We start from the raw sequence: 19,554 nt of genomic DNA on the forward strand, positions 1-19,554 counted from the left end.
GGAACCCACTGAAGCTGATGATGTGATTGGCTGAGCCTCAGCAATCTGTTACAAAAGTATACTCCTAAGTTAGGTTTTCAGTTAGTTTGCATACTAAGGCTGCAGTTTGTTAATGGCCCAAGTAAAGCCTCCCTCAGGTCAATTTTTTTTTTCTTTTTGAGATGGGGTCTTGCTCTGTTGCTCAGGCTGGAGTGCAGTGGCATGATCTCGGCTCACTGCACCTCTGCCTCCCGGGTTCAAGTGATTCTCCTGCCTCAGCCTCCTGAGTAGCTGGGACTACGACTACAGGCGCCTGCCACTATGTCCGGCTAATTTTTTGTATTTTTAGTAGATATGGGGTTTCATCATGTTGGCCATGGCTGGTCTCGAACTCCTGACCTCAGATGATCTGCCTGCCTCGGCCTCCCAAAGAACTGGGATTATAGGCATGACCCACTGTGACTAGCCCTCAGGCCAAATTTAGCTTTTGTTTGTTTGTTTGAGACGGAGTCTCTGTCATCTAGGCTGGAGTGCAGTGGCACGATCTTGGCTCACTGCAACCTCTGCTTCCTGGGTTCAAGCAATTCTCCTGCCGCAGCCTCCCGAGTAGCTGGGATTACAAGCATGCGCCCCCATCCCCGGCTCTTTTTGTATTTTTAGTAGAGATGGGGTTTCACCATGTTGGCCAGACTGGTCTCAAACTCCTGACCTCAGGTGATTCACCTGCCTCTGCCTCCCAAAGTGCCTGGATTACAGGCGTGAGCCACCACACCCGACCCCAAATTTAATTTAACAAAGGACTAACTCAGAACTAACTTCCAACCAAAGCTGACTCACCTCAAATCTCATTGGTGCAGAATTGCTTCATACACCCATGTGTAATACAGTAACTGGCAAGAAAAAGGGACTGCTGTGATTGACTCGAACCAACTAGGAAATAGCCCTGGAGCTGAGGCTGGGGACAGGCTTTCCTGAAGCACATGCTGGAGCCACTGAAAGAAAAATGGGAGTTCTCCTTTCTACTAGAAAGGAGAGTGTGTGGATGAACTGGATGCTGGGTGGGCAGCCTCTCACTAGTACTTACGGTAGTACCAAAGACGAGTTAATCAAGGCTCTATTATGTATCCTTAGGCCCTTGATGCATGTCTCATTATGACCTTAGGACAGCCTTGTGGCAGAGGGAATGATTCCATTTAATAGACAGTAAATGGGATCTCAGTGAGGTTAAGGACATAAAGCTAATAAGTGGCAGCACGGGAATCCAGACACATGTCTGCCTGATACCAAACCCATTTTTTCCCATCTGCACGCTGCCTTCTGCTGTAAATATGTAAATGTTTCCACAAAATTCTTTTTCATACTTTGCCCTGATAGCAGCAGGGGCTGCACATCCCAACCTCTTTTCAGCTTAGCTCACCATAAAAAGTGGGATCAGAGATCTACTTTCTCAGCTCTTTCTGATTTCCCCCAGGGAAGTTACAAAAGAATGACAAAAACTTGGAGAAGACAGATATCATTAGTATTAAAGAGACTGGAGGTTTAGGGGGAAATAAAGCTGAATAAAAAACAGCAGGACTGGCTGAGCGTGGTGGCTCACGCCTGTCATCTCAGCGCTCTGGGAGGCTGAGGTGGGTGGATCATTTGAAATCAGGAGTTCGAGACCAGCTTGGCCAACATGGCGAAACCCCATTTCTACTAAAAATACAAAAATTAGCCGGGCGTGGTGGCGGGTGCCTGTAGTTCCAGCTACTCAGAAGGCTGAGGCAGGAGAATCGCTTGAACCCGGGTGGTGGAAGTTGCAGTGAGCCGAGATCACACTACTGCACTCCAGTCTGGGTGACGGAACAAGACTCCATCTCAAAAAAACAAAACAAAACAGGGCCTATGCATCCCTGAGATGTGAAGTAGGGGGAGATAAGGGATTTAGATGTATATTCTACTAGGTTTTTGCTGTGTTCTGCCATGCAGTTGTCTGGGCAGGATTTATTTATATTTTAATTTATTTCAGGGGCCATGCTAATCATCTTTGTATTGTTCCAATTTTAGTGTATGTGCTGCTGAAGCAAGCACTGGGTAAGGTTTAAACTGTCTAGTTCTGTGTGCTGGGGTTTGGCATTGGAGAAGGCTCTGTGATGCATAGACCTTAAATTAGAGTTAGGTATATTATTAATCCAAAGTGATCCTGAATGCTTTCTATCATTTTTTTCTTGTCCTATTGCACTGGCTAAACTGACTTTTAGTACTACACAGAATAGAAGCAACAATAACAATCATCCTTGTCTTGTTCCTAACTTTAGTGGACTATTTACAATATTTTACTGAGTTAGATGCCTTAGGTTCCACGTAGCTGCTCTTTATGAAAGACCTCACTGGGTTACCCTTCAGTCTTGGAGGAGTCTGGGTATTGGCCATGACATTTGCCATGAATGATGGAGTTCTCTCTGCCAGGTCCTCATGCCCTGGAGCTGTACGGCTGCACTTCAGCTGCTGCACATTTGACTTTTTGAGTAGCCCTTGAATCTCTGCTCTTCCTTGGCCTCTCTATAGTTTTTGGTATAATAGCCTCAGCTTAAGTTTGAGTTTTGTAGGAAAGCAATGGGCCTGTGCTGACAAAGATACAAAGTCAAGGAACAGGATTTTTTATATCTCAACTAACTTGGTCCTAGCTTTGACATTTACTTGCCATATAACACTGGATGAATAACAGTCTCTTTAAGCCTTAGTTTCATCCACCGTGAAATGGGAAAAATAATAACTGTTTCATAGAGTTGTTTTAGGATCATGTAACTTATGTAAAACACTGAATAGTTTTCCAGGCATGATATAGGCACTCAATCTCATATTATGAATAAGCTTATGATGCATGGGGGATACTGATGACAGCTTTCTTCTGTCCAGGCAGGCCCAGCTACATGGTGGTATGACCAGTGCAGTCACACGGCCCCATGCTTAGCAGGGCTCTGCACTTAGTTGAATGCTCTGCTGTTGCCATCTTGAAATTCTTAATTTTTAAACAAGCATCCCATATTTTGCACTGTTTCTTGCAAACAATGTAGCCAGTTCTGTCTCCAGGAATGGATCCAGCACTAGTACTGGACCTTCTCTTTGGGAAACATCCTTCCATTGATTTCTTAGGGAGTAAATCCCTTGAAGAGTAACCTCCCATAGAAAAATTAGGGTTAGCACCCTGTGTATGTTTATCTCTAACTGTTCCATTCTCAGTAACCTACACATCCTCTCTCATTAAAAAAACAAAACAAAACAAAACAAAAAACACTTTATATTTTACAGAAGCTATTAGATCCAGAGAAGCCGGTAGGGGGTGCTGGTGAAATGGAATGGTGATTTGGGATTTTGGAATCAGGAAAAAGATCTAAGTTCAAAACCCTGCTAGTCCCTTTCTGGCCGAGTTACTTAGACAAGGTAATGTCTCTGTCCTACTGGTAAAGTGTATGTTGCAGGGGAATTACATTTTCTTTGTTGGTAAAATGTATGTCTCAGGGGGATTAAACAGATAATTTATGTAAAGTGCCTTTCACAGAGAGTCTGGCACATAGTAGGTGGTCAGTCACTATGAATTCTTCCAGCTCTTGCCAGAAATAACTAAAATCAGGGCACTAGGACTTCCAAGCTGTGCTGCTACTAATAAAAGAAATAATATGATTTATTTTTTCACAACTGTTTGGGGAAAGGCCTGTGCTTCATACATATGCATTGGAAAGTACTTAGCAAATGAGTAGAAATAATAAAAATATGTCCAAGTAAACAGCTCCTATAAATATGTCACTTGGTAGACAAATTAGTGTTTTATCACTACTAAATACTATTGCTCGCTGAAAAGGATTTCGGATTGCTTGCACAATGGGTACATTATTGAATGCCTCTGTGGAAGGGCATGATAAAGATGAAAAATAGTGATGGTGGTAATGCCTAAGGTGGAGAAAGGAGGAGCGTGGATAAACGCAGCTCGGAGGCCTCTGTGCTGCAGTGATATGCACATTATTTAGCAGCATTCCAATGATTTGCTTGTAATATGGACCAGAGGGCCCAGAAAAAAATGATTTCCACAGGATGTCATGAATCCAAACTTCAATTATTGGATCCAATCAGTGCATTAAGTGCACCCCCTTTCAGAACTGAACCTTCAGGTTGTAAACTAAGTTTACGAAAGGACATCCCCAGGTCTCACCCCACCCTTGTTCTGGACCTATTAACTTTTTTTTCTGTTTGTTTGTTTTTTGTTTTGAGATGGAGCCTTGCTCTGTCACCCAGGCTGGAGTGCAGTGGCACGATCTCGGTTCACTGCAACCTCCACCTCCCGAGTTCAAGTGATTCCCCTGCCTCAGCCTCCTGAGTAGCTGGGATTATAGGCGTACGCCACCACGCCTGGCTAATTTTTGTTATTTTTATTAGAGATGGGGTTTCGCTACATTGGCCAGGCTGGTCTCAAACTCCTGACCTCAAGTGATCAGGTCTCCCAAAGTGCTGGGATTACAGGCATGAGCCACCGCGCCTGGCCTGGACCTATTAACTTTCTATAGCTATGATTTCTATCAAGAGAAAGAGTGATGTGGTGGAAAAGGCTGTGCCTTCATCACAGCTAGGAATCTATTTCAGAATTGAGAGGATGGACAAGGTCCTGGCATATCTAGGGAAAAGGAATTAGAGGGAAAGGAGGAGACCATAAATGCCTTTGGAGGGCAGGGCTGGAAATGAAGACTTAGAGAGAAGCAAACCAGACAGAATTGCATCAGGGAAAGTTACAAAAATAGCCAGGAAGGAAAATGAAGGGTACATTTAATTTGGATGTGGGAGGCCTTTAGCAGGTCAGTCTTTCCGTGCATTCCAGGTGATTGAAAAAATCAGTTTTAAATTCCAGCTTTTTGGGGCACAGTGGCTCGTCCCGGTAATCCCAGCACTTTGGGAGGCAGAGGCGGCAGATCGCTTGAGGTTAGGAGTTTGAGACCAGCCTGGCCAACATGGTGAAACTCTGTCTCCACCAAAAACAGGCAAACAAATAAACAAATTAGCCAAGCGTGGTAGCGGGTGACTGTAGACCCAGCTATAGGGTGGGAAGATCCTTTGAACCTGGGAGGCGGAGGTTGCAGTGAGCGGAGATCACGCCACTGCATTCCAGCCTGGGTGACAGTGAGACTCTGTCTCAAAAAAATAAATAAATTGCAGCTCCGTGTATTCAAGACACTGCTGGTTGAAAGAAAAAAAAAGCAATACATTCCAGCTCCACCTTTTTCTAACCATGTGGTTTTGGGTAAATTACTTAATATGTAGATCCTCATTGATAACATGGGAATAATAGTACTCAGTTTGCTGGGTTGTGAGGATTGAAAATAATACTTGTAAAGTGACAGAGTCTGATATGTATACGTGATCTTATTATTATTATTTCTGAGGCGTCGTCTCGCCCTTGTTGCCCAGGCTGGAGTGCAATGGCGCGACCTTGGCTCACTGCAACCTCTGCCTTCCGAGTAGCTGGGATTACCGGCACCCGCCACCATTCCTGGCTAATTTTTTGTATTTTTAGTAGACATGGGGTTTCACCATGTTGACCAGGCTGGTCTCGAACTCCTGACGTCAGGTGATCCACCCACCTCAGCCTCCCAAAGTGCTGGGATTACAGGCATGAGCCACCACGCCTGGCTCATGATCTTATTTTCCTTACGATATTCCTTGTTTGAAAATACAAATTGTTCAGAAAAACTAGGAGTTCTCAATAGAACCTAAAGCCTAAGAAAATTGTGTCACTAGACACCATTTAAAAGAAGGATTAGAACTTAATATTACGTTCATGACTAGGCATCGTAGCCCACGCTGGCTAACCATCCCCTGGGCCGCCCTGCTGCTTGGCGGTTTACTAACCACAGCTACATGCATGCGCTCACTAAATCCTCACGCCAACCTGCGTTTCTGGGATGAGAAAACCAGAGTTCGTAAAGGTTAGGTACCTTGCTGAAAGGTGCATGGGTGAAAGGCAGGGATGGATCCTCGCTGAGTCATTCTCATTCTACCACAGCCTTCCTCAGCAGCTTCCTGACTTTCCTGAGGGGAAGTAGCTAGTCCTAGCGGTTTAGACTGGGCAGTGCTAGAGTGAGTGGGACAAGCATGGGTTTTTAGGTCCCACAGACCCGGCTTCTAATACCTCCCAGTTGTGGGACGCTGAATAAGCTCGTAACCCCTAGTGGGGCTGGGTTTCTGCAATCATGAAGCGGGGGAAACCATCGCCTGCTCATCGCACTGAGGAGAGAGTCAATGAGACATGAAAGTCAGGCACCTTTCAAAGTTTTATGACATGAGTTCAGAGGTGTTGAGGGACTCGCTCAAGGTCACCAAGCCGGGTCTTGACCCAGCTGAAACTTGGACCTGGACCCTTGGGCGCCTCCCGCAGAGTTGTGTGACCAAGGTAACCAGCAGCGGCCGACCCCATGACTTTGGGGAAACGACGCCTCCTACGGCCCCACGGCTCAGGCCAGCCCGGCCCCGCCGCCGGGAGCCTCAGCTCCGCCAGGGGGCGCGAGCGGAGGCCGCGCTCGAGGCCGCCGGGCGCCTCGCTCTTCTCTATGGTGGCTCGGGCGCGGCGGGAGCGGAGGCGCGATCCCGAGAGGGGGCGGGGCCGAGTCAGGGGCGGGGCCGCGCGGAGGGCGGGAGCGGCCGGGCCGGGCCGGCTGGGGATGGGTGGGAGGGGGGGCCGACTTCCTGGGGCCGCCCGTGAGGATGTCGCGACCGCCCCCGGGTGCCCCTCAGCCCCAGAGACGCCGCCGCGGCGGAGTCCGCAGCCTCCCTGCCTGAGGCGTCCGCGGCCGGGATCCGGCCCCTCCCCTCACCTCCTCTCCTAGGTGCCGGCCGGGAGGGCGGCCGCAGCAGGTGAGGAGGCGGCGGCGGCGGCGGCGGCGGCGCTGGGGGCCGCTGGGCGCCCGGCCTGGGGAAGGACGGGAAGGGGGACGGTCGGGTGCCGTCAGGCTGTGGTCTGGGGGCCCTTCCTCTGTGTGGGGCGCGGCCTGGGACTCTCCCTGCCCTACAGGGGTGGGGGGAAGCCCTTGGCTGGCTGGAAGTCCCCGCCTTCAGGGCAGCCCACACCTGTCCTTTGAAAAGTCCCCTCAAAGAAAGCGTTTCACCTGTGGGGGCAGTAACAGGAGACGTGCGTCCTCGATTATCCCCAAGCGCCCTGCAGACCGGCAGGTCTAGTTGGCTTGTGGGGAAAAGATACCTCTTTGTACGTCAGAGGAAACTGAGGCAGGTCCGCGGCGGCCTGCTTACCCCTTTAAAGGAACCAGCCCGTCCCTGTCTCCGTCTTAGAGGAGGCGGCTGGAGGAGGGAGGTTTGGAGTTTGGAGGTTTGATGGAGAAGTTTGGGAATGCGGTTCTCCCCGCAGGGTCCACTGTTCCCTCGCTTGGGAGTTGTCCTCTGTTCGCGATGTGTGTGAGGTCGCCACTGTGCGGCAGCGGTCAAGACCGAGAGGGAAATGGGGCCTCTCTTCAGCCGGCTGCCCAGGAGACAGTTGACCAGACATGGGGAAGTCTGGCGAACCAGGGGAGCCAGAGCCTCCGCTGGCACGTCTGCTCAGAGCTTGAGTTCAGGCTGGCAGAAGAGATAAACAACAGCATATCATTTTCTCCTTTTTGTTGGTCTGTCATTTGTTCTAGGGGGGAAGAAGACTGCTTGTGTAATCAAGAGTGTACCGTGCACCCCCCAGTCTACCATAAGGAAGGATAATTGTTAGCTTGGAAATAGGGTTTTACCCGCAACTGTCACTTTGCTCCCTGGTTAAAGGCCAGAGTGACGTGATGAGCAAACATCCCGGGGTGCATGTGGCCTTCTAAGAAAGCAGTGAGTTCCTTATGTATCCCTTTGATTATTGGTTTGGAGGACAGAGAGACTTCCTGTTAACCACTGTCGCTGCAACTGTTTGGGGTGCCTTATTCTCCCCGTGACAGTTCAATTTACTGAAATGTGGGCCGGGCTGCCCGTTTATTATACCATTCTTCTAGGAATGGGAGTAGGCAGGGGACAAGGTACTGGGCTGAATTTGTGTACAGAGTTCTAGGGCTGCAGCCTAGCCGTGGCAGCTCCTTTCTGTTCAGGGGATTTCAGGTTTGACAACTTCTTTATCCTTTTCTCTGATTACATTCTCTTTCACATTCAAGGAAGTAGATGATGGCAAAGGTTTCCGAACTTTTATTGTATATTTCCTAATTCTGAATTTTAGAGTACAATTCAGAAGTTACAGTTTATTTAGAGGTATTCTTAAGTTTGAAAATATTTGGGTATATTTTCATAACAATTGCAGATTGATGTGGCAGGGCTAATATCTTGATTGTGATTGAAGAAAATGTTCATGTTCATGTAATCTAGGACGCACTCATTTTAATGCCCGTCTAATTACAAAGACCAGCCTGTTAAAAACTTTCATATTGATCAGGTAGACAGTTGTGATATCTTGTTTACATCGGGATCAAGGGTTGTAAATATTTAAATCGACCAGTTTAACCAGCCTCCAAAATAACATGCACAAAAAAAGAAAGCTCTTCTCAGAAACCTTAAAAATCAATTTCTTTCAAACCTTCTCTCATGACCAAGCCAGTTGACATAACTCTGCTTGGTACCGTCTAATAGGAACACCTTTTTTTTTTTTGGAGACAGAGTCTCACTCTGTCACTCAGACTGGCGTGCAGTGGCGTAATCATGGCTCACTGCAGCCTTGACCTCCTAGGCTTAGGTGACTCTCCCTTCTCAGCCTCCTGAGTAGCTGGGACCTCAGGCATGTGCAACCACACCCAGCTAGTTTTTGTATTTTCTGTAGAGACGAGGTTTTGCCATGTTGTTCGTCATGAACTGGGCTCAAGCAATCCTCCTGCCTTGGCTTCCCCAAGTTCTGAGATTACAGATGTGAGCCACCGCGCCAGGCCGGAACACCTCTTAAGGGTTGTGGAAAAGGCGTTTTTAGTGACCAGCATTTAAGAAGACAAAACAAACAGCAACAATAACAAAAAAGGGCACAATTTCTTTTCTAATTACATGTGCATTGTTATTTAAATACAGTCACACCCATCTCTATGAGCGTCATGCCTAAGACTTTCTGAGAACACCTCTGTAAACCTAAGAAGTTGTTAGGGGGACTAATTCCACCTTGATTTTTTATTCTTGTCATAGAACCTTTAATACTGCCATGGTTTTAATGATAGAGGCTTTTATACCAAACTTGTACTAGTCATAGTGTTTATGTTTTTGGAGGAAAGATTTAACCTCTATACCTTAGAATCTCATAACTTGTTAATACAATAACAGAATTAAGGTATTAGAGTTTAATGAGAACGCATAGTTTAAATTACTATTGGTGAAGTCTCAAGTGAGGAGCTGCTTCATTGTTGTTTGGTAATGGTTACTGGTTTAATGATGATTACTGGTTATTTTTGTTTCACTTCTGGTTATTGGTAATGGTTATTTGGTGTTTGTGTAAGAAAGATTTTGGCAATTGTAAAGATAGTCTTTTTTTTTTTTTTTTAATTGAGATGGGGATCTCACTCTTGTCAACCATGCTGGAGTGCCATGGAATGATTTCAGCTCAATGCAACCTTGCCTCCTGGGCTCACGCAGTCCTCGCCTCCCAAGTACCTGGGACCACAGATGTGCGTCACTACGCCCAGCTAATTTTTGTGTTTTTGGTGGAGACAGGGTTTTGCCATGTTGCCCAGGCTGGTCTCAAATGCCTTGAGCTCAAGCGATCCTCTGGCCTCGGCCTCCCAAAGTGCTGGGATTATGGGTGTGAGCCACTGTGCCCAGCCTAAAGACAAGCTTTTCATATACAAACAGACTCCCGGGTCTTTCGTAAGGAAATATCTGATTAACTTCTTATTTTGTGACTTTATATTAGTTAAGCAGTTTTAAAATAGTAAAACTAATTTGGCTCTTAGTAGGATATCCTATTATATCTCACATAAAAGCCATCTCAGATAGGTAGGAATTGGCCTCATGTATTTAAAGACCTCTGCCCTCCCTGTTTCCAAGATTTAACAGCTGCCATCAGGACAGCGGTCATAGCTAATCCTGTTATGCCAGTCTTAGTTTAAACCCATTATCCTTTCTCTTCGTTAAGACTGTCATGAAGTTCCTCCTTTACTTTTCTTATGCAGAGTGAATATTCCACATTTTTAATGTATTTGGGCCTGTTAACATTCTGCAGTGAAGCCAAGCAGTTGGTTAAAAGAGTCCTGCATGTTTTTAAACAGTTTCCTTTTTAAAGCATAAAATCTGCATCTTGGCTAGGCGCAGTGGCTCACTCCTGTAATCCCAGCACTTTGGGAGGCAGAGGCGGGTGATCACCTGAGATCAGGAGTTAGAGACCAGCCTGACCAATATGGTGAAACCCTGTTTCTACTGAAAACACAAAATTAGCCGGGCATGGTGGTGCATGCCTGTAATTCCAGCTACTTGAGAGACTGAGGCAGGAGAATCACTTGAACCTGGGAGACGGAGGTTGCAGTGAGCCGAGATCACACCACTGCGCTACAGCCTGGGCAACAAGAGCAAAACTCCATCCCCAAAACAACAACAAAAAACTGCATTTCCTCTGGAGTAAAACCAGCTTTTTGAATCTGATAATAAAACAAAAGCTGTTTTTTCCTGCTCTCTAGTAATAGAAAGTCTTTATTAACTTTACCTTACTGGTTTTGTTAGTACAGTGACTAGTGACTGGTAGTAAATGATAACCTAGTGGTAATGGGAGATCCTGAAGTCTCCTGAATCATCAATGACAGGTCACATTGTGTTCAGTGCAGCTTTAGCCTTTTGAGTATGTTTTATTGTAAGGAGTTCCAAACGCCAGCCACTCCTTGAAAGATGAGGTACCTGGTGATTTGCTGCTGAGTCACTGACCGAGATATTCTTTAAAAATGCAGATTTCCCAGCCCCACTTCCTGGAGATTTTGACTGAGTGGGTAAGTGATGACCAGAGAATTACCTTTTATTTTTTCAATTTTATACTTTATTATTACTACTATGAGGCCATACCACGTAGACGCTACCTTTTATTTTTATTATTTATTTTTATTTTATTTCATTTTATTTTGAGATGGAGTCTTGCTCTGTCACCCAGGCTGGAGTGCAGTGGCGGGATCTCGGTTCACTGCAACCTCTGGATCTCGGTTCACTGCAACCTCTGTCTCCTGGGGTTCAAGCAATTCTTCTGCCTCAGCCTCCCGAGCGGCTGGGATTACAGGCACCCACCACCACACCCAGCTAATTTTTGCATTTTTTTTTTAGTAGAGACGGGGTTTCACTACATTGGCCAGGCTGATCTTGAACTCCTGACCTCATGTGATCCGCCCGCCTCAGCCTCCCAAAGTGCTGGGATTATAGGTGTGAGCCACCACACCCAGCCTATTTATTTATTTTTGAGACAGTCTCAGCTCTGTCATCCAGGCTGGAGTGCAGTGAGGTGATCTCGGCTCACTGTAACCTCCACCTCCCAGGTTCAAGTGATGTGCCTGCCTCAGCCACCCAAGTAGCTGGGACCACAGATGTGTGTCACCACACCCGGCTAATTTTTGTATTTTTAGTAGAGACAGGGTTTTACTATGTTGACCAGGCTGGTCTCAAACTCCTGACCTCAGGTGATCTGCCCGCCTTGGCCTCCCAATGTTGGGATTACAGGTGTGAGCCACTGCGTCCAGCAGGAAGCTAGCTTTAAAAAATCTCCCTTGCATCTTTATTTTCAAAAAGCTCCCCAAGTGGTTTTTATTTATTTATTTTTTTGAGATGGAGTCTCTGTCACCCAGGCTAGAGTGCGTGGCGTGATCTCGGCTGACCGCAACCTCTGCCTCCTGGGTTCAAGCAATTCTCCTGCCTCCGTCTCCCAAGTAGCTGGGATTACAGGCACGCGCCACTGCGCCCGGCTAATTTTTGTGTTTTTAGCAGAGGCAGGGTTTCACCCTGTTGGCCAGGCTGGTCTCAAACTCCTGACCTCAGGTGATCCGCCTGCCTCGACCTCCCAAAGTGCTAGGATTACAGGCTTGAGCCATTGAGCCACCGTGCCTGGCTTCCCAAGTGCCTTGGATGTGCAGTCAAGTTTGGGAACCACCGTTTTATTGCATTGATACTCTTTTTCAGGGTGGGGGGGGGCATTATCTCCTGTACATCAGGCCCCATGGAACTTTGAAAATTGGGGTTCACTTTTCTTCCCTTTTCTTTCTTTTTTTTTTTTTTTTGAGACAGAGTCTTGCTCTGTCACCTAGGCTGGAGTGCAGTGGTGTGATCTTGGCTCACTGCAACCTCCGCCTCCTGGGTTTAAGCAGTTCTCCTGCCTCAGCCTCCCAAGTAACTGGGACTACAGACATGCGCCACCATGTCCAGCCGATTTTTGTATTTTTTGTAGGGATGGGGTTTCACCATGTTGGCCATGCTGGTCTCAAACTACTGACCTCAAGTGATCTGCCTACCTTGGCCTCCCAAAGTGTTGGGATTACAGGTGTGAGCCACCATGCCTGACCTGCTTTTCTTTTTTTAATTTTTAGAGTGAAATTATGCACATTGAAATTCCTTATAAATTGGTAGTCCCTCTAATAGAATCGTTATGCTATCCAGGATGTTTGATTTGCTAGAATAGCCCATTTCCTAGTCATGACAGATAACAAAGAGCTTTTATAACTTTTATGTAAATTGCTTTACAGTGAGGCCTCCTCTGCTGTATTATCTATCAGGAGTCATGAGGGAGGGTTTTTGGTGAAAGTAGCTTCGTTTATCTCATGAGTGGACAAATGAATGATAATGTGGAAACAACTAGAGGTCTGAATAGGTAGTTGAATCTAGTTATGATCATCAGTGTTGGACGGCAGAGATGCCTGGGAATTCTCTGTATGTCAAATTTTAGAATAAAGTCAGTTTGCCTGTTTTATTTCTACACAGCTGAAGCCTTTATTGAAAATAATAGGTGCGTAACAAATAGTTAATAAAATTTAGTCAGCAGCCGTTTGATGAGTTCATGGGAGGAAGAATAATTGCTGAAATACAGAACCATCTGATTTAAAACAGATTCAGGCACTAGATACGTTATCTCTAACGTAGTTTGTTTGTATAGACAAACCTGGTTTTGAATTCTGACTCCCCCACTTCCTGGCTGTGCTACCTTAGGCAAATTACTTAACCTCTGTGAGCTTCAGTTTTTTCATCTGCAAGATGAAAATACCTGGTAGGATTGTTATGTGGATTAAAAGGGGGAAAATATGCATGGGAGGATTAAAAGAGAGAAAAATATGTTTTTTGTATATTGTAAGCAACTCAATAAACGTCCCTTCTCCCACTTCCTCACACAATTTTTATTCTGTAGGCTTAAGATGCTTTTCTAAATCCAGCTTTCTCTATATCTCTTTCCAGGAATATCTATTCAGTCAGCTCTTTTAGAAAATGTATGAAAGAGTGAGGACTAAAGTTAAGAACCAGAGAATATGGGTAAGAAGAATGAGTCACAGGACAATTAGCAACACTTTAAACAATTTTTTAGAATGAGTGGAGTGTTGGCATGTACCCAGAGTTACTATCTGCAGGAATAAATGAATAACATTACCCAAATTCTGCCATCTGTATTTGGACGGTAGCCCAGATTAGGCTAGGAGCCTTTGAGGGTGGCCTCATTAAGTAGCACCTGACATCCATTTCTTTCATTATCTTCTTTTCTCCCTTTTGGTCTTCGTTTCTTGTTCCCTGTCTCCTCCTTTTCCCTCTTTTAAAGCTGTCCTTCCTTTAGACTTGCCAATCATCATCATAGATGCAGGCCCAGTCCCTGGAACTCGAGGCTAAAAGAGGTTTCTGGTTGCTAACACCTGTCTCCTAGCTAAATGAATAAGCTCTTTTGTGGGCAGGATGTTAAAAAAGCTGATTAGTACAATACCAGCTTAAAGGGCCTATTAATGATACAGCATATGTAAATCACAGTGATTTAAAGCCATTTTAGAGATTAATTTCTTATATATTTATTTTCTATATTGAATTATGATGTCAGTTGAATTTTTACATCTAAACCATGAATCTGTTTATTACCTAAACAGACTAATTTCTTTCATATTGATTGGGAATCATTTATATTCTAAAGAAGTTTCCACCCTTAAGGGCCTTTGTATTGTTTGGCAAATGTCTAACTAGTGTGTAATACAATTGAAGTTTTGTTCACTGCACTGCTGCCATAACTAGTTTAATTTCTGCTCCTTATATATTTCTGTTGGCAGCTGGAAAATTAAAATACTAGATGTTCCATAAAACTGATTTTTTGAGGGGTGATTTTACTGTCATTTGAATGGACTTAGGCCCCAGGGTACATTTTTTTAAGATGTCTTATTCAACTTTCCTGTAATAGTCTCTCTCTCTTTATATAATTAATGTATTAGACACATAATTGGCTGTTTAAGCATTCAGAAGAGACAATGTTTGGCCTTTTACCCAGAGATTATTTTTTTCTACATCTCTTGAGGAAATGTGTGCCATTTTTGGAAACTCCTAAGTATATTACAGTTACACTAGCACGTGAATTTTTGCAAAGACTAGAGAATGAACAATTCCCAAATCGTTCTATTCTTTTTAGATCATAGTGTTTCCAACCTGATGTGAAAGGAGAAAGGCTGTGATGTGATACCTAGTAAATCCTCCTCATAATTTTTCTATATGTTTCACAGAAATATATAGTCTTCAATAACTGAAGTTACTCTCAAGGAGACTTTACATTTAATTACTCAATCCACACTTAATTTCCTGCAAGATTCTTGGAGAGACACTCACCAGGCTACTGATTTCACGGAGTTATAACCTACACAGGTTTTTATCTCTGTTAAAGCTACTAACCCCCACTTTTTTTTTAGGTTGAAAAGTGACCTTGGTCTGATAATTTCTTCATTGTCCTCTCCTCTAAAAAGATACAGCAAAACCTTCTTGCTCTCTCAGCAGCGTTTTTCAACAGCTACTACCGCCATGTGCTGAATTTGAATTTGAGCACACTTCAGTATATGATTTTGTTGAGCTCATGTTATCTGACTTTTTAAAGCTGCCGCTCTGCAATGCTACAGTTAAACCTACATTTTCTGTTTTCATGTTCACATGCCTTTTCTAGAATTACATATAAAAATATGTTTTCATTATCTCTGAGTTGTGGAGTGTTCCCTGGGACAGTCACTTGTTTCTACCAGTGGCTAGTTCTAAGAGTAGGGGAAATCCACCTGGATTTGAACTACTTGCAGCCAGTATGATCTGCTGAAACATTTTAACTGTCTTGGTCCTTTTTAAAGAAATGCTGCCTACTCATCTTGAAACTTACAGGAAGTTAGGCCAAGTGGAGGCTCTGCTGGCTTCTGAGTGGTTAAATGCAACTTATTAGTGATCAACACCATTGTTTATTTGCAACTGCTGGATTATGTTAAAAGATTTGAAAGGAAAAAAAGCTTTTCTTAAGTAAATCGTGCATCCTCCTCTCCCACCTCACCCTCCTCTTGTTTTACTCTTCATTTGCTTTGGAAAATCTTTCCAGTCTTGGTACTGATCACATGTATATAGTCTTAGTGGCAATTGAATCAGCGTATTTTATCCTAAAATATACAAAAAACTATGTGCCCTACCCTCTGCATTTTCTGCTAATCCTCCCATGCTTTTTTACCTTCATAATGATTAAAGTATGTGCCTGAGAAATAACCAAGCTTCATCCTCTGTCAACTTCCAACCCTCTTCTAGGTCTTGCGTCAGTAGATGCATAACCAATTGCAGTTGGGTTGGATTGTACCATCTTAACTATACTAATTATTATTTTACATGGTGTGGAAGATCAGCCAGAGCATATGCTTTATTCTAAAATGCTGGGCAAAGGAATGTTCTAATTTGGGGAGAGAGGAAGGAGTGTTTTCTAGGGCCTTAGCAGGAGTAGGTCCACTGAAATTCAGCTAGTTTGAGGAATCTGGATTTTTGTCAAGGGGTGGAAAGGAATAGTTAGGGGCTAAAATTATGTGCAAGCAGGGGTGGGAAGGAATAATTTATGAGATGAGGACTTTCCCAGTCCACAGTGGAGAATTCTTAATCTTCCAGATTCTCTTATGTTTGTCTACTTACCATATACTGATGGAAGAGTTTGTGTAATCCTTCTGTGTCAGAGCTAAAGTATACCTTAGCCATTGTTTACTGAGAGGGTGGGAAGAGGGATGTCAGAATATTCTCAGCTTGTCAAAGGGCATTCCACCTTCCTGTTGTACCCTTGGCCATATGGTTGAATCCGGCACTTCAGATGATTCTGAATCATCCCCACCACTCCCATTGATCTAGTTCAGTGTTTCCCAACTCTGAAATGTTGACACAGTTAGAGACCAGCAGCTTGAGGAATAGTGACTGTGAGCCCACCAATTAATGGGGGACATTAAAATGATAGTAGTTCTGCAGCTTCACCTCTAGATGATCTTCATCAGATTCTTAAATTGCATTTACTTGATAAAATCCTCACCACAGCACATCAACATGTCTCTTGCACTACCCAAAAGCAGTATTAAAAAGGAAAATACGTTGACAATTACTATCTAATTAGGTTTTTATTTGAGATACAGGCTATCTATAACTCTGTTGTTATTTGTGGAAATGCTAGCAAAAAAACAGACTGAAATCTTTCTCCTTATGTTGTTGTTTTAGAAACAACACAAACAGGTTGGGCGGTGGCTCACGCCTGTAATCCCAGCACTTTGGGAGGCTGAGGTGGGTGGATCACTTGGGTTCAGGAGTTCAAGACCAGCCTGGCCAACAGGGTGAAACCCTCGTCTCTACTAAAAATACAAAAATTTGCCAGGCATGGTGGTGCATGCCTGTAATCCCAGGAACACAAACATAAAAATAAGCCTCTAGTTTTATTTGGGAGGGATCGATATACCATATTCGAGTTCTGAATATCGTGTCAGGAAAGCAGTTTTTGATGCCACTAGTTAAATGTTTGTGTGTTTTGATATACCGTTGGTCTTCCCAACCAAACATCACTTTTTTTTTTTGAAACAGAGTCTCACTCTGTCACCCAGGCTGGAGTTCAGTGGTGCCATCTTGGCTCACTGCAACCTCTGCCTCCTGGGTTCACGTGATTCTCCCATCTTAGCCTCCCGAGTAGCTGGGACCACAGGCGCGTGCCACCACATCCAGCTAATTTTTGTATTTTTTGTAGAGACGGGGTTTCATCATGTTGGCCAGGCTGGTGTCGAACTCCTGACCTAAAGCGATCTGTCTGCCTCGGCCTCCCAAAGTGTTGGAATAAGTGCTGAGATTGCAGATGTGAGCCTCTGCACCCAGCCTATCCCTTTTTAAGATGGGGAAAAATGGAAATTTGCTGTTATGTATTACACATATTATGAAAGCATATTAGAATGTATTTTCTGGGCCGGGCGTGGTGGCTCATGCCTGTAATTCTGGCACTTTGGGAGGCCAAGGCAGGCAGATCACTGGAGCCCAGGAGATCAAGACCAGCCTGGGCAACATAGCAAAACCTTGTCTCCAAAAAATACAAAAAATTAGCCAGATGTGGTGTTGTGCACCTGCAGTCTCAGCTACTCAGGAGTCTGAGTTGGGAGGATTGCTTGAGTCCAGGAGTTTGAGGTTATAATGAACTATGGTTGCACAACTGTACTCTAGTGTGGACAACAGAGTGAGACCCTGTCTCCAGAAAAAAAATAATAAAAATCAAATAACTTCTTTATTGGAGATTACATACAAATCGTGACCTTTTTTTTTATTCCTAAAGTCTTTAGTAAGGTTATATGTTTACTGCAATAGATCTTAAATTTTACTATGATCAAAAATCTCCTAGGTGCTTGTAAAAAATAAAGATTCCTGGTTCCTAGCCCAGCCCTACAGAATCAAAGTGTTTGGGATAGAGATGTGGGATTCTGATGTAGTTTATCTGTAGACCCCACTTGGAGAAAGAATTTATGTGAGAAAGAACCACACATTAAAAAAAAAAGATTGAGAAATGCTATTATTTTGCAGAGGAGGAATTTAAAGCACAGAAAAGTCAAGAGGCCCAGACTTAACTAGGATATCCAGCTAGTTATTTGACTCTTGCAGACCAGAAGCTAGGTTGGCTGACTACTGTGGATTTGTGCTCTTTCCATTAGATTATAGTCCGGGGTGTGCAATCTTTTGGCTTCCCTGGGCCACATTGGAAGAAGAAGAATTGTCTTGGGCCACACATAAAATACACTAACACTAATGATAGCTGATGAAAGTTTATGAATTTGTGTTGGGCCCGGAGGCCATGGGTTGATCAAGCTTGGATTATGCCAGGGTGCCTCCTTGCTGGTTTATCTGATTGCCTTTAAATCAGAAGCTATAAGATAATGAGGGCAAAGGTACTTTGATTCCTTCAGAACAATAATGACTGAACTGGCACTTCATAGTGTGAAAAGTTTGTGCTTCTTAAACTATCTGTGGTGAAGGACCAGCTTTGTAAGGGTTTCCCTTCACCCCTAATCTGTTGCCAGCCAATAATTGTGTAAAGTACAAGAAAAGGGAATCACCAGAAAAATCATGCACTTGGATGTCACAGCAATGTCAAGCACTAGAAAAGTTTCTAAATGCTTACTGTGATTTTCTGTGTTTTATCTTGACGTGAATGGGCCTCCAGCAGTCTGACACATACACTTTGAATAGCATTGTTCTAAGTGGTTCTTAGGACATCTTAAGAACTTGATATCAGAGGTCCTTGATCATTTTCTTCCTCATGCCACCTATAACTGAAGCTACCATCTGAGAGCTCCCATTCCTACCTGGGGAGAGACGTTTCATGACTTGGTGATTTCCTAGGTCAGAACCAAAGTTGATAATACTTAGGGACTAGTTAAGGAACTATATAGTTAATTTATCTAGTTATTATAAATAATTTATATATATTTAATATATATATAATTTATTTTAATATATTTTATTTTTATTTTTAAAAACCAGAACATTTATTGTGTTACTAATTGTTGAAATTCTTAAGATGAACTGGATGCTGCAGCAGCCGCCCTCTTGGGTTTAGGTGGTGTTCTTTCACAGAATCCATGCCTGAATCTGCTGTATACAATTTTTAAGTGCCTCATTTGACCAGTTCCAGTGGTAGTTTGTCTTTTAGCCTTGGCACTCCAGTTATACTTCCTCTTGCGCTTGGCAGCATAGCCACATTTGCCACAGGTCGACTTCTGAAGGTGGTACGTCCTGTCGCGTCTTATTGTGATGCTTTCCAAACGATGATGTTCCCTTCATCATCTGGCTTCTGTTACTATTATTATTATTATTATTTGAGACGGAGTTTTGTTCTTGTTGCCCAGGCTGGAGTGCAATCGTGCGATCTTGGCTCACCGCAACCTCCGCCTCCTGGGTTCAAGCAATTCTCCTGCCTCAGCCTCCCAAGTAGCTGGGATTATAGGCATGCACCACCACACCTGGCTAATTTTGTATTTTTAGTAGATGGGGTTTCTCCATGTTGGTCAGGCTGGTCTTGAACTCCCGACCTCAGGTGATCTGCCCACCTTGGCTTCCCAAAGTGCTGCAATTATAGGCATGAATCACCACGCCAGGCCTTTTTAC

General features: G+C 44.1%; 1 protein-coding gene and 1 pseudogene across 1 annotated transcript in view; one reads left to right on the forward strand and one right to left on the reverse strand.

Annotated features, from left to right (window-relative positions):
- Positions 1-1,957: 1,957 nt before the first annotated feature.
- Positions 1,958-2,049, reverse strand: LOC112437622 (U6 spliceosomal RNA; annotated as a pseudogene).
- Positions 2,050-6,667: 4,618 nt separating this feature from the next.
- The window catches only part of RFFL (ring finger and FYVE like domain containing E3 ubiquitin protein ligase), an 80,226-nt gene continuing 67,339 nt past the window's right edge, over positions 6,668-19,554 (forward strand). Inside the window, exon 1 of the mRNA XM_063598685.1 lies at positions 6,668-6,858. The gene's annotated coding sequence lies outside the window, so the exon portion shown is untranslated. The remainder of the gene's footprint in view (positions 6,859-19,554) is intronic.

The sequence above is a fragment of the Pan paniscus genome, chromosome 19, assembly GCF_029289425.2.
Source record: "Pan paniscus chromosome 19, NHGRI_mPanPan1-v2.0_pri, whole genome shotgun sequence".
Classification (NCBI taxonomy): Eukaryota; Metazoa; Chordata; class Mammalia; order Primates; family Hominidae; genus Pan; species Pan paniscus.